Here is an 18,481-nt window from a genome sequence, read left to right as displayed (position 1 = left end):
GCTTGTATGTGACACGACATACATGTCATTATTTTAGCTATATCAGGTGCCTTTTGCTGATACATCTTCAACCTTTCATAAAGGGGATGCGCACGTCAGTGTCAAGCAAGAGAGCTGTGGACGAGCGAGAGAGGGAGCGTGTGGATATAGAGAGATCAGTGGTGTATGAACTACACTGCAGACTGGAGTCTCTGACAAACAGACAGATATGCGTTTTGTACGTCCATTTGTGTCACTACTGCATTATTATAAACTAAGATGAATTGGTCGTAGGTCAGATCTCTCTCTCTCTTCCAGGCCCTTTAATGCATTAGTTCCTAGTTGTTGACTGCATAGTTGCTCTGGCTACTTTGACAATACAGTATCTTGGTGTTTAAAGTGTGCTCTGGTGTAAAATTATCACAAATTGTTGAAAATTTCTGTTAATAACTATTAGATATAAGTAATCCTGGCCATTCAAAACAAAACGCGAACATAGCACACCACTTAGTATAACGTCATTATATAATATAGACTTCTGCCAGCATCCCCAACTGTGACTTACTTCCAGCATCCCTGATTAATAGTTACGCTTGTCATGTAATTACTATTATAATAGTAATTACATGACAAGCGTTAACAAATTAGAAAAATACAAAAATACAATACAAATAAAATTCATCCTTAACCCTTAAGATAGACTGTGGCCTTGCCCCTAAAAAGATGAAATTTGTTTTCACCTTCTTGTGTCCACACATGCATTGTCTACCTGTAACATGCATTTCAATTATGTGAATGCATGAAATACGGGAGGACTTAGCACGGCATTTGCCTTATTCACATGTTCACCGTGTTTGACAGGTTCATTGGACGAGTGACCATTGTGGTAGCCGCAGCACGACTCACTCAGGTTTCCACAGGAGAGAGAATAAAGACAGCAGAGAAAGGGCAGGAAGATCAGATTACTTTGAGAGATGCTGATGATCAGTAGCATTGTCCCCCTCTCCTTTCTGTTTCTCTCTCTCTCTTTATCTCTGCATGGCTGGAGATGAAAGAGCATGTTGAACAGGGAGGAGAGGACAGCTGCTGATGGAGAGGAAACAAAAGAAGCCTTCTGTCCTTCCACTCTCCTCCTCCGTGCATTCTCCTCCCCCTCTCTCTCTTTTTCTCTCTCTCTCTATCTGTCTCCCCCCTCTCCCTCTTTCCTGTCCACTAATTTCTCTCTGTCTCTCCCTTTGCCTCGGAATACTTGACTTTCTCCCTCGGCCTCAGTTGATATCACACCCTCAGTTCATTATTTTCTCCCACTTTCCTCAGCTTTCTGTTTCTCCTCCTTTCACCTCTTCCTCCTCCCTCCAGCGTTCTCCTCTTCGCTTCGCTTTTATTCTTTCAGGTCTTTGCAGAGCACTCTGTTGAAATCGGATCTGTCACTGTGTCTTTGGAGATGGATAGAGTTGGGTTGCCAGGGGTTTCAACCCAGCAGAAAAGCAAATCTGCAGTTACATCAGTTAAATCAGCTCCCGTTTGAGCCGCTGCCAAAGTCCGAGGATTGTGTGTGTGTGTGTGTGTGTGTGTGTGGGGGGGGGGGGGGGGTCATTTTGTGAATGTGGCTTTGAGAGAATTTCTGCCTGTCTGTAAATTGGTTTACATCCAAGTCTTCCAAGTTTACATCCAGCTGTGATGTTTCATATGAGAATAGTGGGAAGGATAAAAAAAAATCCTACAAAAATAGAGTTTAAGCTTATTTAAGAGCAGATTTTTCTACATTTCTCAAATAAGAACTGACAACTGATAACTAGTACCTTCAGGCACAGTATAGTTATGTTGTGTAGGTGTTATATCATCATTTTATTGCTCATGTATGTATTCTTATTTCACCAGCAGGACACTAGCAAATTCCAAAATTTTGCAACAGCCTGCTAATACTGTATAACACGTTAAACCACAGGAACATGTAACATATGCACTCAGTTGCCAGTTTATTAGGTACACCTAGCTAAAACTAATGCCGTCTAACACAGCAGTCTTACAATTAGTTCTCAAAGACCTTCTATTTCTATAATTCGAGGAAGCTAATTTAATCACGTCACAGCAGCTGAGACTTTGCTGTTTCATATTTTATTTATTGTTATATTTGTAAAAAAAATGATGCATTGCTTTTGGTGGAAAAATAACGCTCTCTCTCCTTACTTGCGACCACATTAGCTTTTATGCCTTCTTGAACATTCATTATCTTTTTATTGCTGTATTTTCCCTTCACATTGCTTCTGTTCCATATTAGGCTAGAACTCCCTGCAGTGTTTTCATTTTTGTATTTTGTTCTGTTGAATCAGTGATTGCTGCTGTTTGGGGCACAACATACAAGAACAAGAGGTGAAATGCAGTGATTTGTTATGAGGGCGTTGATATATTGTTATTGAGCGGTTTGCCCTGTGTTCGTGTGTGTGTGTCTGTATCTGTAATTGAATTGGTTTGAGGTGTGTGTTTTGTCAAAACTGAGAAAGAATCACACCTTGCTGTCTGTTCTCATTCTTACAGATGGATATCATCATCAGCTGCGGACACGTACAGACACACATGAGCCACATGAGTGTGTGTTGTGTTGTTTATGTTGCAGGATCATTGTTCATTTGCAGGACTCAAAAGCAGCTGCAAAATCAATGAAAATTGGGATTTCCAGGCCAGAAAAAAAGAAATTTTGGAAGGGAAGATGTTTTGGAAATATAATAATTTTATCCCTTTTTGTTGTTATGAATATAAATGCCGAACCGCTGCAAAAAAAACAAAGCCTCCAAGTGCTGTCAGGTCAAATGCAAATGTCTTTTAACAGCTGCTGCTGAGTGCTGATTTAAGCTGCAGCTCAAAGCATGAATAATTAACATATGCAGGTACGCTGCAGCTGAATAAGAGAAATGCCTCTGTTTCTCTTCTGGACTGCAGACCATGTTTTACTTTAGAAGTCGGGTTTATAAATGAGAGAGAGAGACCTCAGGTGTGGGGGAAGTCCATACCCGCCTGTCGGGGCTGCTGGCTGGGCAACCACCACCAGGTGGAGAGACTGAAAGCATCTCTCTCTCTCTTTCACTCTTTCTCTCTGCACTTTCCTTCGTGCCTCAGCGTGTTTTCAGCCACTCTGTCTGCCGGCATATCTTTCTGTGTCGTCTTACCTGCAGCTCTGCTTAAATAACAGGACCAGGTGGTTTTCTAAGTGACTCATTTAAACTCATTAGCCTTTTTTGTTCATTCCAATTAAGAAGGGCACTTTATATATAGGAAGTATACTATATATTCATATTTTCTTTTTATCCAGTCCACGATCTTATTACTTTGAGCACACCAACATAGGTCTGATTTCCACAGCCCCATCAAAAAAGTCAGCTGTTAGTGAATTTATTGCCTCTATTTCATGTTGGTAATTAAAAACTGTTGCATATATGATTGTACTGTTGTACCTCATCTACTGTGGCTTGGATTCTCTCATTTGTAGACTACTTTGCTTTGAAGAAAATCATCTGCCAATGCTCATAAATGTTCTAACATTGCAAGTGATTGAACAGCTGGAGAAATAGAAAAATAAAAGAAATAGCTGTAGTTTAAGTGAAGCCACCCACATTGACAGTTTGGGTACCTTAAATGCAGCCTAGCAAAATGCTGCGTAAGTATCCCACCACCAATTTGTCTGGTCTGTGTGGGCATTCACCTAATTGGATAAATTGCAGGTAGACCTGTCCCAACAACTGATATATGTTGTTGTTGTTAGAGATGATAAAACCCTTCTCTTCAAGATTTTCTTGCTGCTTTTACCTTTAGCTAACAAATATTGTATTAAAGTACAACTATAAAGTAAACTATTTTTTAGTTTACTTCTTCTTTCTTCCCCTGTTGCACCAGCTGTTTCCTAAACAACAGCTGTGTGCAAAAAACGACTCCCTCACTCGCTGTCCCCTATAATTGAGATACTTAATAGTTCACTCTTTGATTGAAAATTAGATTTTTGACAGTTGTGTGTATCATCATTATTTTGTCACTAACAGCTGTAGAACTCAAATTTCTGTATAAAATGTGACCCATCTCATTGAGGGACAGAAGAAAGTAGTATACTAGTTGTTAGTTTTTTAGTTTCAATGTGGGAAGTTTTGAGGGCACTATATAGTGCATAAATTTCACGCGCTCAAATAAAATGGGTAGATGTAGTGCACCATATAGTAAATGGGGACTCATTTCAGAAACAGCCAGTATTTGACACAGTGTCTACATAGATAAAGCAGCATGTTAACGGAGCAGCAGCTTCGGTGCTCCTTGAAGAATAAAAACATTCTTCGGGCCATTATATACCCTGTATAGAAAGCTGGATTGATTAAATAGATAATAGACGTGTGTCTGTTGAGTCAGATGCACATGAGGCGGACAACTTTAACACCTTTTGTGTAGACACTCCGTTACACCGTTACCCACAAAATAATGGCTCTCCCACAGCTTTAAACTTGCTTTTCAAGAACCAAGAAGCCTGTGATGTTGTGGTTGAGCTGTTTTGTCACCAAGTAAACCTACAGTTAAAGTGTCCCCCGGCAACTGTAAGCACCTTCAGGCAACAACAAGCATTGTGAGCATCAAGAAGAGTACATGAACGTGACGGATGCAGACGCGATTTAGTAATATTTAATTATTTTCAAACCAGAAATCTTGGACTTGGTTCAGACAGAAACTGGCATTTTCCAAACTAGCATCAAAACTCACTGGCAATGTTTAGGAAGCTGGTTCTGTAGAGCTCACTCACAGCGCTACATATGTTTCTGTACTACTATTTCTACTACAAGTTGTATGATAATGGTTAAAATATTTTTAACATGAAAATGCTGTTACTCCAAAAACTCTATTTTCTGATTCTGCAATTTTCTGTGAGGATTCATCCGTGACTCTGTGTGGCTCCTAATTATGGTGATGCACCGTGGAGTAAATGAGGGTCTGACTTATCAAGCTGCTTTTGATTCACTGTGCTGCTGCTACGGTAGCTACGAGTTTAGAGACAGGCATGGATGACTTCAATTGTAGTTTTTCTTTGCTTGTTTCCCTAATTGAGCTAAGTAACAAAAAAAAGAAAGAACAAGGGTTGAAAAAAGTGTTGTGTTCATATCTTGTAGCTGCAAGGCTCTGAAATGAAAACATATAGCTTGCACTTTACCCTCATAGTCATTAAGTCATTTTACACCCAATAATTACAATAGAGTGCAAACCATTCAACAAAGAGCCGCTGTTCAAACACTGTTAGAGGTCAAATTAAGCTGATTGTTGTGGTGGAGGAGAGTTGAGAAGAGTTTGTTGTTTCAGTGATGATTTAATGGAGGAATACATCCAATTTGAGGAATTCAGCTAAATTTTTAATGAGGATCCCATCAATTTTTGAGATAAACTCTTTTATTTCTTACACAATTCATCTTCATTCAGTGTAGTACATCTCCGCCTCACTGTCTCTCAGTGTGTGTTTAGAAAGCCATCCATGCCTTTGACATCCATCCCCTTTGATTACCGTGACTCCTTATGTTTTAGTATCACTCATACTCTGTAGTCTCTGTAAAAACTCAATCTTTTCAGAAGATCAAAGCAGGATACCATATTACTGTGATTTTTGCATCCCTCCACTGGCACCCTACTAGCTCTAGAAATGCTCCCCTTACATTTCTGAATGCCAGCCCTAAGTAACGGCCCCCAAACAATGGAATCCCCTTCCCTCCTCTATTTCATCTTCTCTTTATCAACACTTTTTAAGATTCAGCTTAAATTGTATTTCTGTTTATTTGATCTGCCCCCTTCTTCTTTCCACCTTGGCATGACTACTTTGAATGAAATGCTGAACTACATTTCTTTCAAGAAGTCAGGTCTACCAGGGCATGTCTCTGATGTGTTTGTGTGTGTGTGTGTGTGTTTGTGTGTGTGTATTTAGCACTAGCGTCCACACATGGGTGGACGTGTTTGGGTAGCCTCTAATGGTGACGGACAGACGAAAGAATTTCCAGGGAGAAAAGAAGGAAAGGAGATTAAAGAAGAGGAAGATCAAGACAGACGTGAACAGACACTGATACTCTGATGGATTTGTGTGTGTGTATGTGTGCAGACACATGCAAATATACAATACAATGCAAGGGTCATAGTAAAGCCTTCAGAAATGTCAGATTCAGTTCAGCGAGAAACATGTGCTTGACATGATGCGCTCCTGAAAGAGTATTTAGTTTTTCCTTCTCTGTTTGAACCTCTACTAAAAACAAATCCTTCAAGGTCAAGCAAAGACCATATATTCACCACCACAAAATTCATGTTTGTAGGACAAGCAGGTTGTCCAGTCATTCAGCTTGACATTCTAGTGGACAGAAAGTATTATTAGGATTTCGAGATCTGAGCCTAAAGGTTTAACGAGATTGAGCAACTGTATTCTGTTTTCCCTCAATTAAACAGCTCTTGTGCGTGTCCTGACTATATATAAATATGTGTGGGCAAAAGCAACAGCCATTCTCCTACACATGTGTATTAAATATGTAATAGCATAATCTCACGTTTTTTCCCCTGTTATCTTTCTCTAGTTTCTTTTCTTTTTCTTGTTGCCTCTGTACATTTAGAGTCATAAAGCTCTCTAAATATTTATATATATCTGTATTTGTGTTCAGTCAAAAGATTTGAAGTGTAATGGTGGACGAAGTTATCAACTAATAGTAGCCTTATGCTCAACACAGTTAGCAGCTTACATTATAGACATTTAATTTTAAGCTTACTGTTAGCTTAGTTAAACCACATAGCTGTAAACAAAACTGACATGGGAGCATTTTAGCTTAGCATTAGCCTTTATGATCAACATAGTTAGCAGCTAACGTTACTGACAGCTTGTTGGCTTTTATGATCAACTAAGAAGCTAATGTAACAATGTAACAATTTAGCCTAGCAAGTAAAGAGGTGGTATTATGGTTTCTGGCTTTTTCCCTCTCCTTTATTGAGTTATATACATTTTTTGTGCATGTAACAGGTTTGCAGAGTGAAAAAGCCCAAAGTCCACCCCAAAGGGAGTTCCCATCTCCCACAGAAAACTCGGCTCTGAACTGCCTGAAAACAGCTTGTTTGTAGTCCAGCCTTTACTTCCCTTTCTTGTGACATAACAATGAAAATACGTGTCATAATGCTCGCTGAGCGACTAGTCCGACACGCCCTCAAAAACACCGGTGGAAAAACACTGAGCTGCAGCACACCTCTCCTCTCCCTTCCAAACACTAGCTACCCTCAAGCAGTCAATGGACATGAAGTTGTTGCTGTGATGTAGAGACAGAGCTCAGTTAAAACTTTATGGATGAAAGATACTTTTGTTACAGATTAATAACTCACCACTCTGAAACTCTTGCAACATGTACAGCTGAATCGAAGCTGTTTACCGTCTTTTCGCTGACCCGCCCTTCTCTGCTTCTGATTGGCAAGTAGTCCTTAACTAAGAACTGCGCATGTGCAACTCCCAACAAAGATCATTTAGAGACAAGATGCATCACTTCATAGCTAAGACGAAGCCTTCAACATAGGGTGAAAAGAGGAGCTGCAGCAATGTGCAGTCTGACAAAAAATATGGTGTTTTTTGAAAATTAAACCTGTTCTGGTACAACCCCTAAATAGGATTTTGAACCTGAAAATTAGCATAATACCACCTCTTTAAAGCTGGTGTAGACAACATTGAATAACTAGCAAGAGACAGCTAGATTTTGCAAGTATTCAACGGAAAAAATCCCACACCCTCTCGTCAAGCCACCCCCAAAACACATTTTCATGCACAGTGAGTACAATGGCATTGTGCGCACAGGTAGACCGGCCAATCATTTTGTTTGAACCAAATGAATTGCCTACTCCAGCATTAAGCTTAAGTTGAGCCTTTTATGATTAGTTATCCATTTTTTAATTAATTGACCTTTCATTCACTAACTCACTTTATACAATTTTAGCTTTGCATTGGCCACTTTGAGCATCTAATATTATTGACAATTCATGTGAGCTTTTAAGTAGTTAAAGCAACTGACACTGAATCAATTTAGCTCAGCATGAATATTATTTTTCTCATTCTTCCTGTCAAAATCCTAAAATTGTCTCATGCTACATGACTTTTACTTCTGAAATGTGGTTTAAACTGAGCTCTGGACTAATGAACGAATATATTCTGCAGTGTTATTCCTGGCTAAAGTGTCGTGGCAGCATGAAAGTTGAGTCTACATTGTAATCCTGTGGCAGCCTGAACCCAGCTCCCTGCACCATTTCACATCGGTCCACTCTGACCAAGCCACACAGTGATCTGACAGCATCATGACCTTGGAGTTCTCGTGCACTTAGCTACGGCTGTTTCAGGATGCTGATTCTTCCGAGAATAGTGTTTGTAGTGTGTGTGTGTGTGTGTGTGTCAGCATATTTGCCAACTACAACATCAGTGTGCCAGCTGGATAGTGGCAGAGAGACCTGTAGCTGTACCACATGCACACATTGACTCATGCTGGCATGATAGTGTCAACTCCTCTGCCAGTCATGCAGATTTTATATCATGTAATAGGGAGAACAGTCCAGACCAGTCCAGCCAAACACAGCATCTTGGGAAATACACACAAGTTTGTATGTTTGTTAGAGCCAGCACAAAACACAGCTTTACTATGTTTTCTGTCCTTGGAATAGGTTAATTCCAGATTAATAGGATGAAGATAATCAAGGATTACATTGGCTTAATTGTCTGTTTTAAAAAAAAAAAAAAGGTAATTGAATAATGTGTTTCATGTTATTTTCTGTGCTCCATCTTTTTCCTGTTATTGAGGAAGTTTTCTGCTTAGTTTGTGATTAGTAAAGGGACACTCCATTGCTCTTATTTTAGCTGATTTTAGCTGAAAGTGTTTATTAATGTAAAATCTTTTAAATACACCCAATATTGCTGGACATAATTACATTTATCCCTACTACTTAAATAATAGTGTGTGGACTATATATATACTAAGAATGTTCCAAGTGTGTATTTGCAGTATGTATTTTACCATTCTGAGGTAACAGAAAAGGATCAAAGCCTGACTTTGGAAAGCTAATGCTAATCAACCTTAAAGCCACTAAGTGTAAAATAAGAAAATGGCTGACTTTGGTGTCGTCTTGACTTTGGAATCCATCCCAGGACACTGAGATAAACAGGTGTAAAGCAACACGTAGACTGCACTGGTAATGTCAAGTTATTCTATGAACAAAAACAAGACAATATGGCATGTGAATAATTTGCAAGAAACTATTATCTTCTACACATAGAGAGAGCTAAATGTTTTGCCATAGATTTTCCTGGAACTGTCTCACCACCACCTGAAGTTTGTTTTTAATTCCAGCTGTGAGTAGGAGTAGTAGTAGCTCATTTCCTTAATTCATAGCATTGTGGGAAATAAGTGTGTCACACTCAAGTGAATTTGGTCTCCATACTGGCACCTTGAGTATACTTGATTTTGTCACTTTTCTCTATGTAAATCTACCGTATACTCACAACTGGTTACAATTATTATGTATTATGGAAATGAGACACAACAACAGAATGTATATTTTTATATATTTTGACAGTAGATTGTGCACATGACCATGAAAGAGGTATTCAGCTGCATTATCTGTGGGATTGAAAAGGTCTTAAATCTCACTTGCTCCACCCTGCACCCTGATCGAATGTAACTCTAACCCTACATTTGTGAAGTAATTGAGGCTGCTACACTCTTTATCATTTGTTCATCACTGGTTTATATGCCATGTGTGACATCAATATAAGTGTCACTGTATATTTTCATGGATGACAGCCTGGGATACAAAGCTAATTAGAAACCTAACAGTTACATTATCAGTACTGCAAGCTAGTGAGACAACACCTTCATTGTCACCGACGTTGTGTTGCCATGGAATTAGTTTCATGACCTCACACTATCTGTCACCTCCCGCCGCCCCCACCCCTCACTTTGTGTATCCGTTGTTATTCTCCCATTAGCCCTTTCATTCCTCTCTTTTTCAGTTTCTGTCTGTTTATCCTCCCTCTGCTGTCCTTGTCCCTCTCAAACACAATCACTCTCCACTCGCTTCTGTCATGCTCTTTCCTTCTTTTATTCTTGCTGATGCCGTCTTCGTCCACCTTGCTCTGTCTCCGTTTCACACACCCTCTTTCTTGTGCCAGGATACGACGTTGTGCTACATGCATTCTCCATCTGTTTCATGCCCCCTACTTCCAACCTCTTCCGTCTCAGAACAAAAACACATTGGTGAACATACTGTGCACATGGATTCGAGCCATTAAGTGCTTTTTGCCTTGCTTGTGTGGGTAACGATCCACAACACTGCTTTTGAATAGTGCACTGAGTAGCACTTGAAAGCGATAACTGTTACTTGATGTAAGACACTGAAGACTTATTACAGAATCAGTACTTGTATTTCAAGTGTTTCATTAATGAAATTTCCTGTTTACTTTTTTATGTACACAAAGGTCCTACATTACGCCAGAAAAACTACACAAAAATAGTTTTTACTCACTCAAATCATGGCTGTGTGTCTGAATATGGCAGCAAACAAATCTGAGGGGATACAAAACAGTGTAGAATTATTTTTATTCATATTTTTATTTATACATACATGCACTGTACAGCCAGACCATATGAAGCATTTCAAGGCAGCTGACCATTTCTTTATTTTCAGCTTGCAATTAACGTCAGATGCAGCATGATTTTAAGTTTTGCAAACTTTTGAATTTCTTTTTATGAAATGCACCTTGGGAGTTGTAGTTGATTTCTTTCCTAACTCTAACCATTCTTAATAATATAACCATTTTTGTAAAGGTTATATTATTATCCCTTTAAAATTTTTTGTAATTTAAAAAAATCCAACAATTTTTCAAAAAATTGTCTCAGTTGTGCCCTTAAGGAAACTGCAGAACAGCAACCTTTTTAAACCAAAACCACATTATCCTTTTCACACACATTCATGTTTCCTTTTCTGCCATCTTGACTTCGTTTTCCAGCAACGAGGTTTGTGACAACAAAGCTGTCAGTTTGTGGAGTGGAGCTGTGAATACACCGCTGTTAACCCTAGATCTCTCTCTCTCTCTCACTCACACACACACACACACACACACACACACACACACACACACACACACGACTGGATACCTATAATCCTGTGATCCAGTAAATTCACACTTGCATGCAAACACAGAAACACGCACACGAAGAGGATCACAGCCTTTGCCACGAGTCATTTTCAGAGGATAGATCCACAATGAGGACTCCAGAAAAGAGGGGACAAGAGAAGGGACCAAAGGACAAAATGAAATAGAGATAAACAAAGTTAAAGATATTGTAAAAAATGCATTGTACATGTAATTGCTTGACTTGAAGACTTCTTTCCCTTTCTCCTTGTCCATTGCATACATTTTTTCTTCCTCTCATTCCCTCCTTCCATCACATCTACTTTACTCCACCTCCATTTCTTTTTCTCTCTTTCTCCTCTTCTCTGGAAGAATAGCAATTACAGTCCATGGTTGGCGGAGGCACTTGTAAATGATTGAAAGGGAGAGAAAGAGAGGAGAAGGAGGGAGTGGACAGGCTAATAAGATTCAGAGAGCTGAAAGTCTCCATTGTCACAGAGTCTGTGTCAGTGGGAGGCAGGAGGAGAGGAGCAATCTCTCCCTCCCCCTCCCCCCTTTTCTCCCCTTTCACTTCCCTTTCTCTAGTTTCCTTTTTCTCGCTGTCCTTATTTCTTTCCATTTATTCACCCGTCCTGAAGCCAAAGAACCAAACCCAATTATAAACTCAGAACGTCTCCAGAATCCAACCATGGCACAGCTTCGGTTGTCACTTAAGTAACATGAAGGTGCAGAAAGTCTCAGAACAGGACTGCTGATTAACAACCAGCCTGTCGTGAAGTTTGTGTGGTCAGATGGCCTGACCAGTGACGCTGTGAGGACATGGTGTCATGGTGTTTTGTACATGAAAGTTTAGTTTAGTTTTCACAGACTGCCAAATTGACTCAAATTAAAGCACTTTCCCCCTCTTTTTATTCAGATTTTATTCTAAGCACATGTGTAGGAAGATGTTCGTGTTAATCTTCCGTTCAATTACTGTGCATCGAGATGTAATAGCAGTGAAAAGACTTTATTGCAGTCATTGAAAAAAGACATCATTTTCAAAGTGTCAAAGTGAACAACTTAACAAAGTGTCTTTTGTTATGCATAGCACAAAGCAGTAAATACAGTATTTTACAAGGTTATGCCTTTTTTCCCCTCAAATACCAGGAAAAATCTAGCCTGTGTCCCTACGCTGGCTATCTGTAGACTCAATGATTCATAAAATGAACTGTTTTAACAAGCTAATCAATGTTAAATTTCTCTTCTTTATTCCATCTTCTTTTTGTCAAAATCAACATTACCCACAATTCAACTCGACCACCAACAGCTTAGTCTGAGATTTGGGTGTCTTATGCTGTTAGTAGCTGATGTATCCTTCAGCTGCTGGCCTCAAGCAGAGATGAGCAGCAGGCTAAAAAGGTCTGGTCAGCTCCCTTCTTTTTAACTCCGCACCCCCGGATTTCTTCATTTCCAAACTTGTAGTCTTCAGCAATAGCTGATGTTGACTCACATGACGACACTACAAAAAGCTACAAAAGCTTTATAGATATATTTTTTACATATCGTAAATGCGTTACATCGGTACAGGTCCCCTTTAAAGGGAAAATTTGCAGCTATTTGAATAGCATAAATTATATAATATTATATAATTATTAACCATTTTAATCATCAGTTTATAATTAAATGAATCATCAAATGTAAACATCCCAAATATTTCTCAGTTAAACCTTTTAAAATAGAGAGAGAACACTGGCAGCAGCATGACGCTCCGCCGCTTACCGTTCACTTTACACTTCACAACCGGTCTCACCTCAAGAAACACATTTTCCTCCTGCAATGACACACCACATGACCCGATTTCTGCAGCAATAGAGTAAATATATAATTTGGCCTGACATGGCCTTACTTATTTCTAGGGTCAAATCTTGGTTACCAGGAACCAGTTGGACCTGTTACGACCTCTACACATGGACCCATGTTCAAGACCACTGGCCTGATGGAGAGTGAGCGCGAGTGATAGGAAGGGAGGGAAAGGTGTGCCAGTTGTCTGTTATATTCCAGTGATTTTTCCGCTTTGAAATGTGAGGTATGTGGTGAGAGGGGCAGAACAAATCAACTAAATCAGATCAGGGAAGAGAGAAAGAGAAGCAAAGAGCACTAAAATCTGTGAATAGATGCCACGTCACACAAAACCCTCAAAACCAAATTTCTGTTTCCTTATTGTCAAGTCTGACCCAGGCTAAAACATATCCTCAAATAGGCTGACTCACACTAAGTGCTTCTTACTGCCCCAGGTCTGCTCTCAGTGAACTGTGCTACTTACCTAATAGCTCAGAGATGTGTTTCATTATTATTGGGGTGGGGTGGGGGCTATGGTGTGTATAGTGTATATTTGCAGACAAAGCAGAGATGTATCCCCCAAAGTGCAGTGGGTGCCCCAGATAGAGCGATCAAGCTACGTGATTATAATGTATTACTGGAATATCACCACATCGATAAGATAATATTACACTCTTGTGTGTGCGAGCGTATGTGATAATTGCACCGCTATCAACCTACCACACATTACAACTCTCATTTATCAATTCTACCTCCACCAACATTAGCTCAAACCGACATTCTCCCATTTTCCGTACATGTGCACACGCACACATTCATGCACACACTTTGTATTATTCATGTCTTCTGTGTCAGAGCAAAACAGGATGATGTCAGTTGTTGTTTTAACGTCTCCTCTACTCACTGACCTCTACTTGTCACCATCTTTCCAATCAAAACAAAAACATGTTGTGACTAAAGTGCATCAGTGCGAAGTTGGCATCTTCTTGAATTGAAGTATATAATTTCGGGAAGTAAACTTAGTTCTTGCCAAAAGATGAGAAATTTGAAAGTGCTTCTGTGCATTGAATGCAGACCTGCAGTCTGGAGGCGATTAACCTATCTTAACAAAAAACACCCAGCTACTTTTTGCCAGGAACAACAATACAGGACATAACTCCCTGTGAACCACAAATAGTCTGATGCGGATAAAACAAAAAAAGATATGTGTCATTTAGTGAGTTTTAGAGGTACTGTTAATAGTATTTTAGAACTTTGGACAATGCCAGGCTAGCCGCTTTAGCTCCATGCTAAACACAATTTAACTCTTGCCAAATATTCCTTTAAAGCGATTGACATTATCATTAATATTAGATGTCAGAACTCTTCAACAGCTCTTGAATGCTCCGACCAATGCAAAACACTGTTCCTATTAGAAAGAATCTGAGTTTTGATCCCTGTTTTGATGTTTTAAGAATTAAAAGAGTTTGTGCCTCTGACACTGCATGGTTACCAGTTTGATTCATACTTGAGCCACATGTTAGATTTTAGTGTGCAGTCATCTTGCTGCACACTTGTTTAGATAGAGGCTTCTCTGCAAGCATAGTTTAGTTTTGTTCTAACACTTAATACAACACTTTGTGATTCCAGAAAACCCAGTGTACACTGTACAGCTACTAAGTGAACACGCAGGGGTATTATAGTCAGGAAGCCGCAGAGTCGCTGAAAACACACAATGCGCTCATTGCCTTGTACTGGCTTGCCCTAAATGAAGAATGATATAGGTTTCTGAAGTGGACTATTTCTTTAAATTTAAAAGAGACAGTGGGGACATATTTGATATTTGTAGCTTTACGGAAGACGACACTGCACTGTTTACCTGGTACTCAAATGTAACTCCATTTATAAATTACCTTTCGTGTCAAAAAGCAACAACACACCTTGTGATCTAAAAATAGCCTCTTTTTGTCCTAGAGTTTTTATTGCTGTCTGCGAGCCAACTAACAGCATTTTGAGACAAGACGCAAGCACCATGTTCAACTTAGTGTGAGAGGGGAAGAGGAAAAAAAGAGACATGACTGTGGATGAGAGTGGAGAGGATGGAAGGGGATGAGCAGAAGTGATCAGGGGAGAGGGCTGCTGGGACTATTTGCATTCAGCTCTTGTGGTGTAATAAAGAAGTGTGTTATGAACATGTAACCTTGTTGGCATCGATTATGCTCCTCGCCTGTGCGGCGTTGATTGGAGGAGACCTCTCAACACAAAGCTCATACGTCAATGCTAAGTGGATTATTAAGCCATACACCTGCACTGGCCTCATTGCTCGCTTTCTCCTCTCTGCAGCACGGTGCTCTCTTACTGTGTACTCATACACATATCATACGACGTGACGTACATTACCAGTATTTTTGATCAATGGAAACAGAAAGTATCTGGTCGTTGTGATCATCTAAATGTCTTAAAGAATATAATATTTCTGATATGCATTCTGTAGTTTTCTTATTGTCAACAAATCCCATGAAAAGACCAACAACCAACAAGTCTACCTCTCAATACGTTATGATTTCAAACAGTGTCTGAAATTCTCTCACACAAAGTCTGTGTCTGGCAAATATTGTAATTTTCCAAAATGACAATACAGCAATTGTCCTACTTAAAGCAGCAGTTGGCTAGATGTAAGGTGGTGAGATGAGAGGAGGTGAGAAAGTATGCTGGTTTTAAACTTCTGTTTCATTTGCAACAGATAGAAGCACTTCAGCCTTTAGACATGGTTGAGCAACTATTCGTACAAACTACAGGGCTTAAAGCAAGACATTTTTCTGTGCCTGAAATGTGTTCGGGCTTTATGACAAAGATTGGGGTGGGGGTGTGGGGGGTCCTCCCCCTGAAGATTTTGAGCAGTAAACACTTCATTTCCTGCATTCTGGTAACATTTTCTGCCACCACCTATAATCAGTGCTTGAAGTGGAAAATATAGGTGCTGGGCGATACGGCCGGAAATGTTACCATGATAAAACATTTTGTTTCATTCAATATCGATTATTATCATGATAAATGTCAAATCATTATTTCTTTCAAGTTTAGAGGCAGATTTTTTCTCCTGAGTGAAAGTTGAAGAAACCAGATGGTTAATTGTGGTTTTAAACTATTTTTTTTATGGTTAGAATAAACACTTGATGCCAAACAGTGGATCACTTAACAAATCTGAAGCAAAACATTCAAAACTATGATGATTATTAAGTCAGATCTTTTTTTGAGTCCCTTTTCCTTAACAAAATAAAAAAATGCTAATGCTAATTTGTTCGTGATTCAAATGAAATAAATATACATTTGTATTATTGTTACTGTGGAAAAATTTATCACGATAATTATCCATATTGTTTTATTGCCCAGCCCTGCTGGTACCCCCCATTCACATCCTCTAATTAGTTAATGCTAAGTACTAACTCATCACTAATCATCCATGCAGAACAACAAGTTCAACATTTTAAAAGTTTACTGTAACGTTAGCGCAACAAACTTTTAATGTCCCGCCCCATCCAGGCTGTGATTAATCGGTTCACGAAAAGTTACTGTGACAGCTACTTCATGCTCACGGCTGCTCCCGAGCCTCTACCTGCTCTGTCTCCACCGACAGAGATTAGCAGACAGGCGAGAATGGGAACAAATGAGCGCCACATAGAGCCCACCTGTACGCAAAAAGGTCCCGGGACCCAAAACAGTAAAATGTAGAAGTAACTTACTGGTATCGGTGGCCCACGTCAAGCTCTGCCTATTATCAAAATTGGCACCACTTATCTTTGAAGCCGGAGTCCATCGGTTAATCACATTCCGACAAAAATGGCCTTGTTACGTTGGCAAAGGTCCAGACGATCCAATCCAGTAAAATAATTAGTCCAAAACGCATTATTATTTCAATAAATACACACTGACTGCTCTTACAACGTTTTATATTAGCCTAACTACAGTTAGCATGTAAACAAAAAAAGCGTCAACACGTTGACCTTTTGAGTGACACCTTAATTGACCCAATAGAAACTTCTATGCCCTGTTCACAGCCTATAATGGCCAATAAGTGTCCACGTATAGCGAAGTGCCAGTCCCCTTTCTTTCACCGACAGAGCCACCGAGCCACCAATTGTGCAGAGGAACTCTTTACACACACATCGGGCAACAGTCAAAAAAAAGAGGCACAAATATTTTCGACAGACAATAATATAGTCGAATACAAAATCGCCCAACACTGGAATTCAGGCACAGCACCTGAGAACTAGTTTGTTTCAAGTACGCCTCAGCCTTTAGCGCCAAGTTCCTTCACTGGTAGTGAAGAGGTGAAATCTTTAAAAATAGGTCTAAAAATACATAATTCCAGTAATCCAGTTAATCACGCATTTGGTGGGGACTATTTTCAGCCACGGATTGATACATATACTCACATGCGCTAGTGACGCTAGTGACTGTTTACAGCAGCAGAACTGTGTATGTATCATCAACCCAGGTTCATTAAAATGAATGAATGTGATACCCAAGTGTAACAGTGGCTTGTTGTGTGTTTATAGTGTTTGGAGCACAAAATGCTCTATAGCACAGGAGAATAAGATATATCAGGTTTGGATACACAGACAATACTTGTTAGTAGTTAGTACTTGTAGGTTCAGGATCAGTTACAAGCTGCTTTTAGTTTTTACTTGGATTTGTTAAGACTAAAAAAAATAAAACTTACCTTATCCTTTAGATATATATTTGGCATTTGTGGTATCAGTGCTTGCTTAAAAGTAGGGTAATACAGTATGTCTAAAATAGCCACCTAAAATGATTGGTTACGCACAATTACAACTAACAACAAATTAAATACAGAGCTTTCTTTACATGTAATAGGTACATACAGGATTAAATCACACACATGGCCCTCTTTATTTCTAGATTTTGACTAACAGCAGGTAATATGTTTTTTTTTCTTTTCTTTTAAACACGGGATGCTTTGTAAATAAAGTAATAAGTTTGATTTTCTGACACTGACGTAGAAGAAAAACATGCACTAATGACTGACATTTTTCATCCTGCTACAGATTGAGTGCTGAAAGTGTAGTTTGTTAAAATGAGGGTTATGGTTGCAGGGCTTTGGTTGGAGCCCAAACGGCAAAGCTTGGTCATATATTTTAATGATCCTTGCTCCCTGAACGAGGGGCTGTATTTACTGTCCGGGACAGAGATTTAATGCCAGCCCTTTTAAATTAGTCTGAACCCGCAATCTCATGCACACAGACAAACACGCTTAGTTAGCATTTGATCCGTCAGTACTCAAAGGACTGATAGATAGATTTCTAGTGATATAACATATGGTGTGGCTTCATCATTGAGCAGCGTAATTACCTTTCATGTTGTGTTTACACTGACTGACTTCAAAGTCTTTGTTTATTTTTTAGGAATATATGTTTTCCAAATCCTGTGCATCTTATTAAATGCAGCATTATGCAGAGCCTGTCCCTTGAAACCATTATTTCTGCACACATTGCTTTGATACACGTACAGTATTGCTTTGAAGCTAACAGCTCT

The 18,481-nt window shown here is 39.3% G+C and overlaps 1 protein-coding gene across 3 annotated transcripts in view; it reads left to right on the top strand.

The window, feature by feature from the left end:
- Positions 1-18,481, top strand: part of b4galt2 (UDP-Gal:betaGlcNAc beta 1,4- galactosyltransferase, polypeptide 2) — a 178,110-nt gene that overhangs the window by 63,534 nt on the left and 96,095 nt on the right. The gene's annotated exons all lie outside the window — the stretch shown is intronic.

The sequence above is a fragment of the Micropterus dolomieu genome, linkage group LG06, assembly GCF_021292245.1.
Source record: "Micropterus dolomieu isolate WLL.071019.BEF.003 ecotype Adirondacks linkage group LG06, ASM2129224v1, whole genome shotgun sequence".
NCBI classification, from domain to species: domain Eukaryota; kingdom Metazoa; phylum Chordata; class Actinopteri; order Centrarchiformes; family Centrarchidae; genus Micropterus; species Micropterus dolomieu.
Note: the sequence above shows the minus strand (reverse complement) of the source record. Positions and strands in the feature narration are given on the sequence as shown.